General features: G+C 46.5%; 1 protein-coding gene and 1 pseudogene across 12 annotated transcripts in view; both read left to right on the top strand.

Moving 5' to 3' along the window:
* Positions 1-12,760, top strand: part of RBFOX1 (RNA binding fox-1 homolog 1) — a 1,785,930-nt gene that overhangs the window by 1,332,025 nt on the left and 441,145 nt on the right. The gene's annotated exons all lie outside the window — the stretch shown is intronic.
* LOC123934302 lies at positions 6,878-7,036 on the top strand (annotated as a pseudogene).

Raw genomic sequence — 12,760 nt, 5'->3', positions numbered from 1 at the left:
AATGGACTCAATATGATTCCAGAGGTCCTCGTAAGTGGAAGAGGGAAGTGCCCTGAAAACAAAAAACAAAACAAACTTGATGGGTAATTGCCGTCTTTAACATAGAAGTGAGCCATGCACCAAGAAGTGTAGGCAGCCTCTAGAATCCAGAAAAGGCAAGAACACACATTCTCCCCTAGAGGCTCCAGTAGGGAACACAGTGCCACCAACACCTTCATAGATGAGGAGACACTGCAGAGAGAGATGTGAGCTTGCCCAGGGTTGCCCAGCTGGTGTGTGACAGGGCGGGGAATCACAGATGCAGGGTCCATGCTCTGAAACAACAATCTGATGTACTAACACTTGATTCTGGCACAGCCAATCTTAACAGGAATTAGGGTTGGGGGCACCTGGGTGGCTCAGTGGGTTAAAGCCTTTGTCTTTGGCTCAGGTCATGATCTCAGGGTCCTGGGATCCAGCCCCGCATCGGGCTCCCTGCTCAGTGGGGATCCTGCTTCCTCCTCTCTCTCTGCCTGCCTCTCTGCCTACTTGTGATCTCTGTCTGTCAAATACGTAAATAAAATCTTTAAAAGAAAAAAAAAGAAATTAGGGATGTATGTTTAGTTAACTTAAAACTGGAAGAAATGTTGCCACAGGAAGGAGAGAGTGAGTGACTGTTCTTGGAGCAATAACTAAAAATATGAGATATTCTATTAGAAGTTGAAAAGATAGTAGTATCTCTCTCTCTCTCTCTCTTTCTCTCTTTTTTAAAGAAAAGCATTGGCTGGAAACTGCCTTTCCCAAAGTGTGAATCCCAGCTGATTATTATGGATTTAGGTGACATACAGAGATGCTATTAAATAACATTAAACCAATCATTTGGGGATGGAGTTACTCTGTTCTGAATTTTCTTTCCGTTTTCCTGTTTATGTCATTGAGGAGGTCTTTGGTGCTAGGGTGTCTTCAACATCTCTCTAATACTTGATGATCTCCATTTTTTAAAAAATTTTATTTATTTATTTGACAGAGAGATCACAAGTAGGCAGAGAGGCAGGCAGAGAGAGGGGAGGAAGCAGACTCCCCGCTGAGCAGAGAGCCTGATGCGGGGCTCAATCCCAGGACCCTGAGATCATGACCTGAGCCCAAGGCAGAGGCTTAACCCACTGAGCCACCCAGGCACCCCAATGATCTCCATTTTTAACAATAAGATGGAGGCTTCAGGCTCATGTCTGCAGATAACGGTAGCAAGATATTAGTAACTTGTGATTGCATTGCATTTATTTTACAGTTACTCTCTATTTGGAATAAGTGACATTATTTTTTTTTCTTTTCCATTTGTAGTATTGACGTAAAGTTCCATTGTAAAAATAGTGTGTTTCAGTGGAAGCAAAGTACATCCGTGTAAAGTTATGTTAAGCTGATTGTTCATCGTTAGGACACATGATGGCCATTTAGTGACAGTGGCAGAAGGATGGCTAAGCTTTGGGAACATCTGATTCTTCGGGGCTGAGGATTTTGAAGAGTTGGGTCTAATTTCTAAAAAGCTGTTCATCATTAAGTTACAAGGCCTGTAGCTATCTCTGAATCGGTTTTGTTTTCCACCTCGTCACTTGAAATAATTTCATTGACGTTTGAAAGTGGAGATTTCAAAGACAAACGAGTAACATCTTTTCAGTATTGAAATTTGACAGGTATTAACTAAGTCCATTGGTTCTTAATTTGCTTTTTATTATTCTGCTCATTCTATCACTAATATTTCGAACATCCCTACTTTATGACCTTTATTAAAAACCCCATACTATCTGTTAACCTCACTTCGTTCGATGCCTTGAGCCAAGTCTGCTGTTGGATTAGCCATGTCAGGGACCGAGCCCGTGCTCTGCTACTGGTCCAGCTTTCCCAGGAGAGCCTTATACCCCGTGATAGAAGAGGACGTCCCTTTCCGAGCCTCATCCTCTTACACTGCTTCTTATCTCGCAGGCTCGCAGGATAGGGCTTCCTGTGAGAATGTTGGTTGCGCAGTCAGCCCTAACCAATTCTACCAAGGAACTCATGTGCAAACGTTTTGTCCACCATATAAATCACAGGTCAGAGGAGATGAGCGACGCCGCATGGGCAGGGGCAGGCACCTGACATGTGGCACCACATCTGGCACCGGATAGGGGGGAACAAGGCAGGACTCAACAGCACAAGTCTGGAAGAGTGAATGGTAGCAGAGACGCTCACGGTGTAAAGAGAGGTGCTTGGCTTCTATCTCTGATAAATGGATTACCCAGTGTAGCTTCGCCCACGTGACACGCTTTCCCTTCCGTTCTTGGCTGCATTGCCGTTTGCGGCGGGATGAGGACTTTCCTGGGCTCTGAGCATCAGAAGAACGTGACCACCATCTTGCTCGCCCGGCAGAGGGAGTTCTGAAGCTTCACTGATTACTGCTTTGTTTTGTTTCGTCCTCACCCCCCCACCCCCCGCCCCTCCTTTCTTCTTCCTCCTCCTCTTCTTCTTGCTCCTCCTCCTCCTCTTCTGTCCAGAGGAAACAAAAGCACAGGCTTGGTTCAGCAACACTGAATCTAAAAGTGTGTTCCGCAGTCAGCGTGGTGACAGTAATAGCAATGGCTACTCGGACTCAGTACCGAGCGTGCGTAACGGGTGGTCAGTGTGCCGCTCGTGGTGCTGGTCACACTGCGGTCGTGCTCACCTTCCGTCCCACAGAGCTGTCGGCGGATCAGCTCTCCAGCTTGCCCTCTTCCCCTCTACTCCCGTCCTCGCCCCTTTGCCCAACTTGCTGCTCAGTGCACAGTCAGCACTTTCTTGTTCGGACCCTTGCCCGCCTTGAGAGGGCCGGAGACCAAAGGCTCACTCATTCCACAAACATGTATTTATTTATTTATTAAGATGTTATTTATTTATTTGACAGATCACAAGTAGGCAGAGAGGCAGGCAGAGAGACAGGAGGAAGCAGGCTCCCCGCTGAGCGGAGAGCCCGATGCAGGATCATGACCCGAGCCGAAGGTAGAGGCTTCAACCCACTGAGCCACCCAGGCTCTTGGAAGGTTGGAGGAGACAGGTGATTCCTGGACAGGGTTTTGAGGGTAGGTGGGCATTTTCAGACAGACGATTTATGGAAGGATGTTTCAGGCAAAGAGGACAGCATTTGCGAAGGGAAAGGGAAGTGGAATTCTGAACGAAGATAAATACGTACGACTAAATATAGTTAGAGTGGTGTGCAGAGGGGAAGTTGGGTTGTGTGGACTATATGAAGCCAAGTGGCATCATCCGTGTATGCAAGTTCGAGTGATTTTAAGAAGGACTTAGGGGAGTCCTGGTGGCTCAGTGGGTTAAGGGTCTGAGTCTTGATTTCAGCTCAGGTCATGATCTCAGGGTTATGAGATCGAGCCCCACATCAGCCTCCACACTGGGCGTGGAGCCTGCTTAGGCTCCTCTCTCTCCCTCTACTTCTGTCCCTCCTGCCCATTCATGCTCTATCTCTCTCTAAAAAGAAAAGAGGGAGGGAGGGAAGTGAGGTAGCCCGGGCGGGAAAAAGAAAGGATTTGGAAGACTCCATTTCAAAGGTGCACATCACAGCCAGACTGAGTGGCCAGGCTGTTTCTCCCTGTCTCCTAACACCTGGCCACATGCATTGTTCCTTCTGCCTCCAGCCTCCCTTCAGCAGGCCTTTTACCCAGCATCTCTGCTTTCTCCAGGCTGTTGGAACTAAGTACAAAGGTATTTAGCCTCTCCCGCAACTGTTCTCCTATGAGACAGAGAAAAGGAATAAGGAAAAATACGGCTCTGAGCATCTCATGCTTCCTGTTGTATTTGAAGCAGGGAGAGGTGAGCTTGCTGCTGATTTTAACACCTGCTTCTGGGAATTCCAGAGCTACTTTCTGTTTCTGGAGTCATCTTTTCCTGAGTACAAAGTTAAAAATAGCATCGATAGGAGAGAGAGCTAAAACCTGTGAACAAAAAGTACTATCTCTGTGTAGAAGATAGTTGGCAGGTCCTCAAAAAAAGCAAAACACAGAGTTACCCTCTGGACCAGCACCCACACTCCCAGGCAGACGCCCGAGAGGACTGTGACCAGGTCCTCAAAAATTTGTACATGTAGGTTCATACATTGTTCACAACCGACAAAAGTTGGGAAATAACCCTAATACCCCTCCTTGAGAGAATGGATAAACAAAATGTGGTATGTCCACACAAAGGAATATTATTCAGTTATACGAAGTAACGAAGGGCTGATACATTCTGTAACATGGACGAAACCTGAAACCATCATTCTCAGTGGAACAATTCAGACACAGACAATCACATACCGGGTGACCGTATTCCTATGAAAGGTCCAGAACTTAAAAGCCATGGAGACAGAAAGCACAGTGGTCGTCCTCAGGGCAGGGGGTATAGGAAGGGACTCTGTGATCAACATGGGGTTTTCTTTGGGGATGATGAAAACATTGTGAAACTACATACAGGTGGTGGCTGTGCCATGGGGATGTGCTAAAGGCCACGAGATCGCACATAAAATGGTGAATTTCACATCCGGTGAATATCACCTCCCTTAAGAAAAATAAAAGAACCAGAACAAGTAGAACTCAGCACAGGTTCCAAAGAAATGCGTTTTCTACATTGCACAATTGCACACGGTTTGCACAGTACAGACCGTGCTTGCGAGAAATCCCCAGAAGTTGATCCTTGGAGAGGCGAAGTCCGTCTGGAGAGTGGCGAAGGAGGTAGCTCCGAGCACCGGGGCTCATTTCCAGTTCCAGGAGGCCAGTGAAGTATGACCACCAACATCCCATGGCCATCTCCTCCCCAGGGAAGTTGAAGCCTGGGAAGGTGACAGCTCATAATGTCAGAAACCGATGATGAGAAAATTGGAAATGGATGGAGTTTTATGGCAATGCATTTTTAACTCCACTTCAGCGTAGAGGGGACATTTTAAGGAGCTAAGAGCTTAAGCCAGACAAGATTTCCTCCAGTGTGATAATAAATACACCAAAGTGCCCTTTTATGTTTAATAATTCAGGATCCACTGAGTGTTTAAAGGGTTTCCTGTTTTATCATTTGAAAAATCGAATGGTAATCGGTTAAAAAGTAATAGATGAGAAATGTTTTTGAGATGGGCCCTGAATCATGCACTTTAAAACGTCTTTGGAAATGGGTGTCTGCGTGTTCTAGGTAGCAGGCGCCTGAAGGTTTGGAAACTGCGGCACAACCACACGCTCGTCACGCCTTTGTGGGCTTGTATGTGGAGGGACGGCAGCCACGTCCACGCCTTGTGTCAGCCAATAGTCTGAGTGGCGTTGGAACGAAATTAGACTGAAAGAACATTGTGGGGCCGCTTTTGCAATCGGCCGTTCCTCGGTCTGCTCCAGATGTAGACGGCAACAATCACAGAGCCGGATTCCTGGAAAATTCCAGAGAAAAACTTAAAAGCCAGGCCGAGGCAACATTTCATTACTGGGGACATGAACACATGGTGTCAGTGAGGAGGGGTTTGCCTTGTTCCGGCCTGCAGGTTGGCTCGCGTGGGCCATAATGCTAGATTCCAGGCAGCAGTGATTTTTGCAAAGGAAGCCCTGCTCTTCTTGCATGTGATCTGAACAACCCTGCGACTTTCCGATTTAAGTCGGCTGGATTTTCCCAGGAAGGGGAACGGGGAAGAGAATGGGCCCCTGGCAACACTTAATTGGCCTGTCTTAGGACAGAATCCGGAAGGCAGAAGGGATCCATGTGTGCTCTTAAATGTCCTGTTGGAACATAAAAGCTACCACCGTGCTTCATTTTTTAATCAGGTACATGTCACACCTGTGTTTATGAGGTGCCCATCCGACACTGAAACAGGGGCTGGGGATATGGCCTTACACCTCACGGACAAGATCCCTGCTTGCGTGGGGCTCATAGTATCTGGTAGAGGAAAAACACTCAAGAAGGAATTGTGACAGAAACTGCCAGCTGCCTTTCCCCTAGCCACTTCTCCCTCTTTCTTAGTAATTGACCCGTTGGTAATGGGCCCCTTAGTCATAGCCAAGATGCCCAAATTAAAGGAAAATAATACTGCGTTCTCCAGCTTTCCTAGCAGACAGGGATCACCATCAAGATGGCAATGGAAATTACTAGGTGTGGTTTCTGGGAAAACCCTTTAATAGGGGCTGACTCACAGTGCCAGCAGCATCCGTGTGTCCTCCCCCTTTCTCTCTCCTGCTGTATTAGACAATGTGATGTAGAGGCTACTTGGGGGTGGAACCTATGGCCTAAAAAAGTGGAAGGAGCAACGGGATTTCTGATGGACTGCCTAGCCCCAGACTTCCTTTATGGGAGAGAAAAATAAACGTATGTTTCGTTTAAGCCACAGTGATTTCAGAACTCTGTAAATAGCAACAAACCCAATTGTTGTGAGACTGAGGCAGAAAAGACAAATATAAAATCATTTCACAAAGTCGAACCTCAGGGCCCCTGGGTGGCTGAGTCTGTTAAGCGTCTGCCTTCAGCTCAGGTCATGATCCCAGGGTTCTGGGATCGAGCCCCTTGTTGGACTACCCTGCTCAGTGGGGAGTCTCCTTCTCTTTTCCCCTACTCTTGTGCCCCCTCTCTTTCTCTCTCGCCTGCTCTCTGCCTCTCAAATAAATTAATTAAATCTTTAAGAAAAAAAAAAGGAAAGAAAGAGAGGAAGACCTCCTCCGTAGGCAACAAAACAGAGATGGGAGAGAGTTGGACTGGCCGAGGGGTGAGGCTACTGTGCAATGGGAAGCCACATACTGAAGTGATCAGTGACTGAGAAATGAAAGATAGTCAGAATGGTCAGACAGCGGTAGAAGAAGGAGAGAATGTCACCAGATGAGGAAGTTCTTAGCTGGATATAGGCAGGAGAATGATGATCTGATATTTCGTTACAAAGCTAAGCTTTGTGCAGTGGCAGTATAGTAGCCAATGAGGTTTATCTGAGGCACAATTATTGCGAATTGAAACAAAGCTCACCCCAGCTGCCATGTAGAAAGTGGGCAGAGCAAGCATGGAGTCAGGATGATCTTTTAGGTGGTGACTACAGAACTCCAGGTCAGAGGCGATCGTGGGACTGATGATGGAGGGAGCAGTAATGGAAGTAGAAGAATTCGTGAAGGCGGTTAAAACCTCAACTGCTGATGTTAGAAGGATGAGCGTAGACGCAGTGTCTGTATTGCTTCTGGAAGAATCTGTCCCAGAATCTTCCTGCTAGAGTCACTTGATTGTATGCAGAAAAACAACATGGATTACTCAACAACAGCAATAAAAAACCTGAATCAAAAATGGGCAAAGAACTTGAATAGACCCTTCTCTGAGGAAGATATGCGAATGGCCAAGTAGGCACATGATAAGATGCTCTATATCACTAATCACTAGGGAAATATCAATCAAAACCACAATGAGATACCACCTCACATTCATTAGGATGGTTACCATCAGAAGAAAAGAAAGAAAGAGGGAGAGAGAGAAAGAGCAGAAGGAAGGAAGGAAAGTAGGAAGGAAAGGAGGGAGGGAGAAAGGCAGAAACAAAGAGAAGAAAGAAAAGGAAGGAAGGAACGGAGGAATGAAGGAAGGAACAGAGGGAGGAAGGAAGGAAAGAAGGAAGAAAAGAAGGGAGGGAAGAGGAAGGAAAAGCAGAAAATGGCAAATATTGGTGAGGATACGGAAAAATTGTTACTTGTGCACTGTTGGTGGAAATGTAAAATGTGCAGCCATGGGGCACCTGGGTGGCATAGCCAGTTAAGCGTAGGACTCTTGGTTTTAGCCCAGGTCATGATCTCAAGGTCCTCAGATTGAGTCCTGTGTCGGTCTCTGTGCTCAGCTTGGAGTCTGCTTGAGATTCTTTCTCTCTCCCTCTGCCTCTCCCGCTGTCTCTCTCTCTCTCTCAAATAAATAAATAAAATCTTTTAAAAAATAAAATGTGCAGGCACTATAGAAAATGATATGGTGGTTTCTAAAAAAAAAATTAAAAAGTTAGCATATGATTTAGCAGTTCAGCTTCTGAATACTCAAAAAACTGAAAGCAGGGTCTTAAAGAGGTCTTTGTATGCCCATGTTCATAGCAGCATTATTCACAATAGCTAAAATGTGGAAGCAACCCAAGTGTCCACTGACAGATGAACGAACAACCAGAGTGTAGTATATTTATATAATGGAATATTATTCAGCTTAAAAAAGAAAGGAAATTCTGATATATTCTGCAACATGAATGAACCTTAAAGGCACAATGCTGAGTGAAAGAAGCGAGTCACAAAATGGCAAATACTGCAATGTTACACTTACATGAGGCATCTGGAAAAGTCAGAATCACAGACAAAGTAGAGTGGAGGTTCCCAAGGTCTGAAGGGATTAGTGAGAAGTTAGTGTTTAATGAGGTCACAGTCTCATGTTTGCAAGTGAATGGAGCTCTGGAGAGGATGGTTGGGCGGTGTGAAGGTACTTAATACCACCGAACTCTACTCTTTTTTTTTTTTTTTAAGATTTTATTTATTTATTTGATAGATCACGAGTAGGCAGAGAGGCAGGCAGAGAGAGAGGGGGAAAGCAGGCTCCCTGCTGAGCAGAGAGCCCGATGCGGGGCTCAATCCCAGGACCCTGAGATCATGACCTGAGCCGAAGGCAGAGGCTTAACCCACTGAGCCACCCAGGCGCACCCGAACTGTACTCTTAAAATATAGTAAATTTTATATCCCGTATATTTTTACCACAATTTTTAAAAAAGGAAAAAAAAATTCAATATGGGTTGCCTACCCCTGGGATTGCAATGAGTTTTCCGCCAGTACAACCTTGTCTATCCTCTCACAACTCAGAATCAGGTCCCTTTATCTGTGTGACCCAGTCTAACATCTCACTGGTAAATGGTGTCTCTGAGTTTCCCATTTACCTTTGCAAATATCAGCTCATGAGTGCCTCCTTCTCAAAAGCCCCTCCAAACCCAGCAGAGGCAGCCTTCTGCGTTGAAAAGTGGGAGAATGACCTCCCGTCCACAGATTTCGCTGGGAATCTGAGGACGTCCAGAGAGCTGATCCTCAGATGGGGCTGAAGTCAGATCTAGTCAGGGAGGACACATGCACATTTACATATGATTTGCATCTGCTTTGCATAGGGCTGCACAGGCTGTTCCGCATTCTCAAACATCACTCACGTTATATTTTAAGACTGTCACAATCTTTGATTAACATTTAGAGCTGCAGCCCGGGTGCCTCGAACTTCTCCAGCCTTCTATGTTTAAACCGGCGTCATCCTTTATCCCTGGGCGATGGGCAGTCCAGGGCCCCTGCTGCATAGCTGCGGATGCTTGGAGTTACCACCCATTCCAGTTTTCCGTTCCTGTGTCCAGCCCATCGCCCCTTCCTCAGGCCCACCCCAAGCACAGGGCACCATCCAGGCCCTTGTGCATAGCAGCTCTTCCTACTGAGTTAGAGAAGGCAGAGGAAGCAATTTAGAAGTCAATCTTAGCATCCTTGTTTTTGAGAGTCCCTCCGTCTTGGGGGGGGGCTGTTCACTGGAAGTTTCCTCCTTACATGGTGACCTCTCTCCTTTTCTTCTCCCCTCTTTCCTCTCCTCCCTCCTCCTCCCTATCCCTCTCTTCTCTTTCCTCTCCTTTCTCAGTGGACCACGAGTGAGCACTCATTTGGTCCCACAGACATGCCTTTGGCGCCTAATGAGCTAGTAAATAAGATGTACAAGTCCCTCCCCTCCAGAAGTTTCGTGTTGTGCTGACAGGGATATCCCCCAAAAGTCCATAAATAAAATCCGCGAATAAATTGTTTTTGCCACAGTGAGAGATAATGGTACATAGTCAAAGAATTATGGAGGGTCACCAGCCGCAATGGAGGCATGGGAAGATGTCTCGTGAAGGTCAGGCTGAGGGGAGGCTGATGTGGAACGACAGAAGGACAGAGCCCTGAAGCAGAAGGGTCTCAGCAGACTCCAGAAAGACAAAGGAGGCCAGTGTGGGGGTGGGGAGGCAGGGCGACATGGGGGCAGAAAGAGACAGGAGCGGGAGGAAGAGGCAGACAGGGATGTAGCTTGTAGGGCTTCTGATGCCCCATCAGGTATGGATTTCACTGTGGGTCTGTTTCCACTGTGGGGGGGGGGGTAACATGATATCATGCATGTTAAAAGCATAGCCCTCTGCTGGTTCAGTGGAAAGCTGCTGCCCCTCTCGTATTTGTCCTACTTTTCTCCATTTTCCATGTGTTCCTGGTTTCTTAGGGACTCAGTTCACCAGAACTCTAGGCTCCTCTTATGAAGAAGAATGCAGTTTTATCATCAAGCTCATGCATTGTGCGTGTGTGAGAGAGAGAGAGAGAGAGAGGGGTGGGAGGCATTATGCCACCCCCCCATGAGGTAGAGGTAGAAACCGTATGTGCACTATTTAATTTCCTTTCCATCTGCTTCCTCTCTGCACCCCGGTCCCCGCTATCAGTGATATTAAGACCGAGGATGAGAGGTGGGAGAAAAGGCTACATGAGATGAGGGTTGTCCTGGTGCATATTTTGGAAAATTCCAACTGAGTACAAATGTATGGAGATAAATACAAAACCTTTGATCGTAGGTTGCTGCCCACGGTTTATATTCCTGCCAGATGTGTTGACGACGTACGACACATCGTAAGGACCGGGTTTTCACGCCGTTCTGGTCATTCACTGTGTCGACATAAACCTGGTCATTCAACCTGCGGTCTTTGGTGATAGGCAGAGCAACCAGGAAGGAAAGGAGGCCCCTGAGTCTTCGAAAGGGGCAAAGGGGAGAGAACGGGGGCTGTCGTGATGATCTCTGGGAGGTGAATCGGTGCCTCAGCCCCGGGAACTGTGTAGCCATCACTGCAGAGCCGGTAACCTTCTGCTTACGTCTCCAAAAGGCGGTCCTTACGGCCTACTCCGCAGCTTCTGCTGCGGAATCCAGGAAGATCATCTGACTTTCTCACATCGTGCTGCTGACAGCCTGAGGCATCTCGGGCAGATGGTGTTCTTTGAACACAGGTGTGGCTTGGCCACCCAGATCATAGTGGAATGTTTTGTTTTAGTTGAACCAACATCAGGAACTCAATAAAATGTTTAGCAGATTTAGGTAAATGCTTACTTACAGTCTGATTTGGAAAAATAATCCCCTCTGTATAGTAATTTTTATTGTCTGAGTAAGCCAGGTGATACAGACTGATTATCTTTCTAGGGAAGCTGAGTGGGTAGAAGAGATTTAGGAGGGAACAGCGTCTTAATACTTGGCATTTGCACCGCGAGGATCTGGCTAAATTAAAGACGGGGAGTAAGTAGGAGTTTTGAGATCGTATGCTGTGTAATGGGTCTGACTTTACTTACATCGCTCAATTCACCTAACAGACCTTTTACAAATATATTACATGCATTTTTAGCCATTGGGATATTTGCCTACAGGTATTTTTTTTTTTTTTTGTAAGAAATAAACTTGCTAGCTGTCCAAAGCGAGTTGCCCACCATCCTGTAACCCTCTGCCAATCATATGGGCTAAGGCAGATTTTATTGCCAGTCATATTGTCCTCCAGGTGAAATGTTAAGAATGCTGTCTTATCCCTCCGCCGGATTAGCTTTAAAAGGTGATGTGGAGTCCTGTCAAGCACAGAGTGAGGATTTACAAAGTGACAAACACATGGCCACCACATTCACTACGAGATTTCCCATGACTGAATTCCCAGCTCCTGGCCAAGAAGAAATAGGCAGTGGGAAGAGTTTGAAAAGGGAGCGTGTTAGCACGGATACATTTTAGAAGGCAGGCAGTTCCTTTTTTGTGTTTAGGTGGGGATTTTTAAATAATCAAGCGATACCCTTATCTGAAAAAAAAGAACAAAAAAAAACAAAAAAAACCCCAAAAGAACAAAAAACGGTAGAGGCACCAGCAAGCAATCGTCTGGACTTGGAACACTGGTTTCTTGCTCTCTTTCTTGCGCGGGGGTCGGCTCCCTGTCTGTGTCCGGCTCACTTATGGTAGCGTGGCCTTTTGCAGCCAACGGAGCCCTTCGTAGCTCATCATGATCTCATTCCTCATCCGAGCAACTTCAAGGGCTTTATGGAAATACCAGACAGATGTGTACCTGCTTCTGCAGAGCCTTCAAATAACCCCATCCATCTTGATGGCATTTCTCCGCTGATCAGCCAGAGGTTTACACTGTATGTTCTTTTTACAGCATCTTCATTACCTTTGTCTCTTACACAGCTGCCCACTTCCATGTACCCTGCCAGGCTTCACGCGCATCCCCCTGGTCACGCTCTGGCCCTTCGTTCTGCTAGCTTTAGGTTGATCAGCCATGCATGTGTCTGAGCAGACGGAACATGCTTTTCATGATTTCCCCACTGTCCCTTCCAGGAATCCTTCCTCCTCTTTCCATTACACACACATGAATGGTGGAGAGAGGAACTCCATAGCTTAAAGAAGCCCTAACAGGAGCGCCGGGGTGTCTCAGTCAGCGAAACGTCCAGCTCTTGATCTCAACTCAGGTCTTGATCTCAGGGTCGAGTTTGAGCCCTGAGTTGGGCTCCATGCTGGGTGTGGAACCCACTTAAAAACAAACAAACAAACAAACAAACAAAAAACTAACAGAAAATTTATTAAAAGCAAATTGGACATCCAACATACCGTAGATTAACCCCTGACGGTGCCTAGTGCACGATAGGCGATCCAGTGAATATTGCTTAAATGATGAAGTGGCTGAATTAATTACTGATCTTGCTACCAAAACTAATGAAATGGAAATAGCGCCATTCAAGTTTGGGGCCAGAGAAGTCATCTGTGATACCAGTAG

This window comes from Meles meles, chromosome 21, assembly GCF_922984935.1.
Source record: "Meles meles chromosome 21, mMelMel3.1 paternal haplotype, whole genome shotgun sequence".
NCBI lineage: Eukaryota > Metazoa > Chordata > Mammalia > Carnivora > Mustelidae > Meles > Meles meles.
Note: the sequence above shows the minus strand (reverse complement) of the source record. Positions and strands in the feature narration are given on the sequence as shown.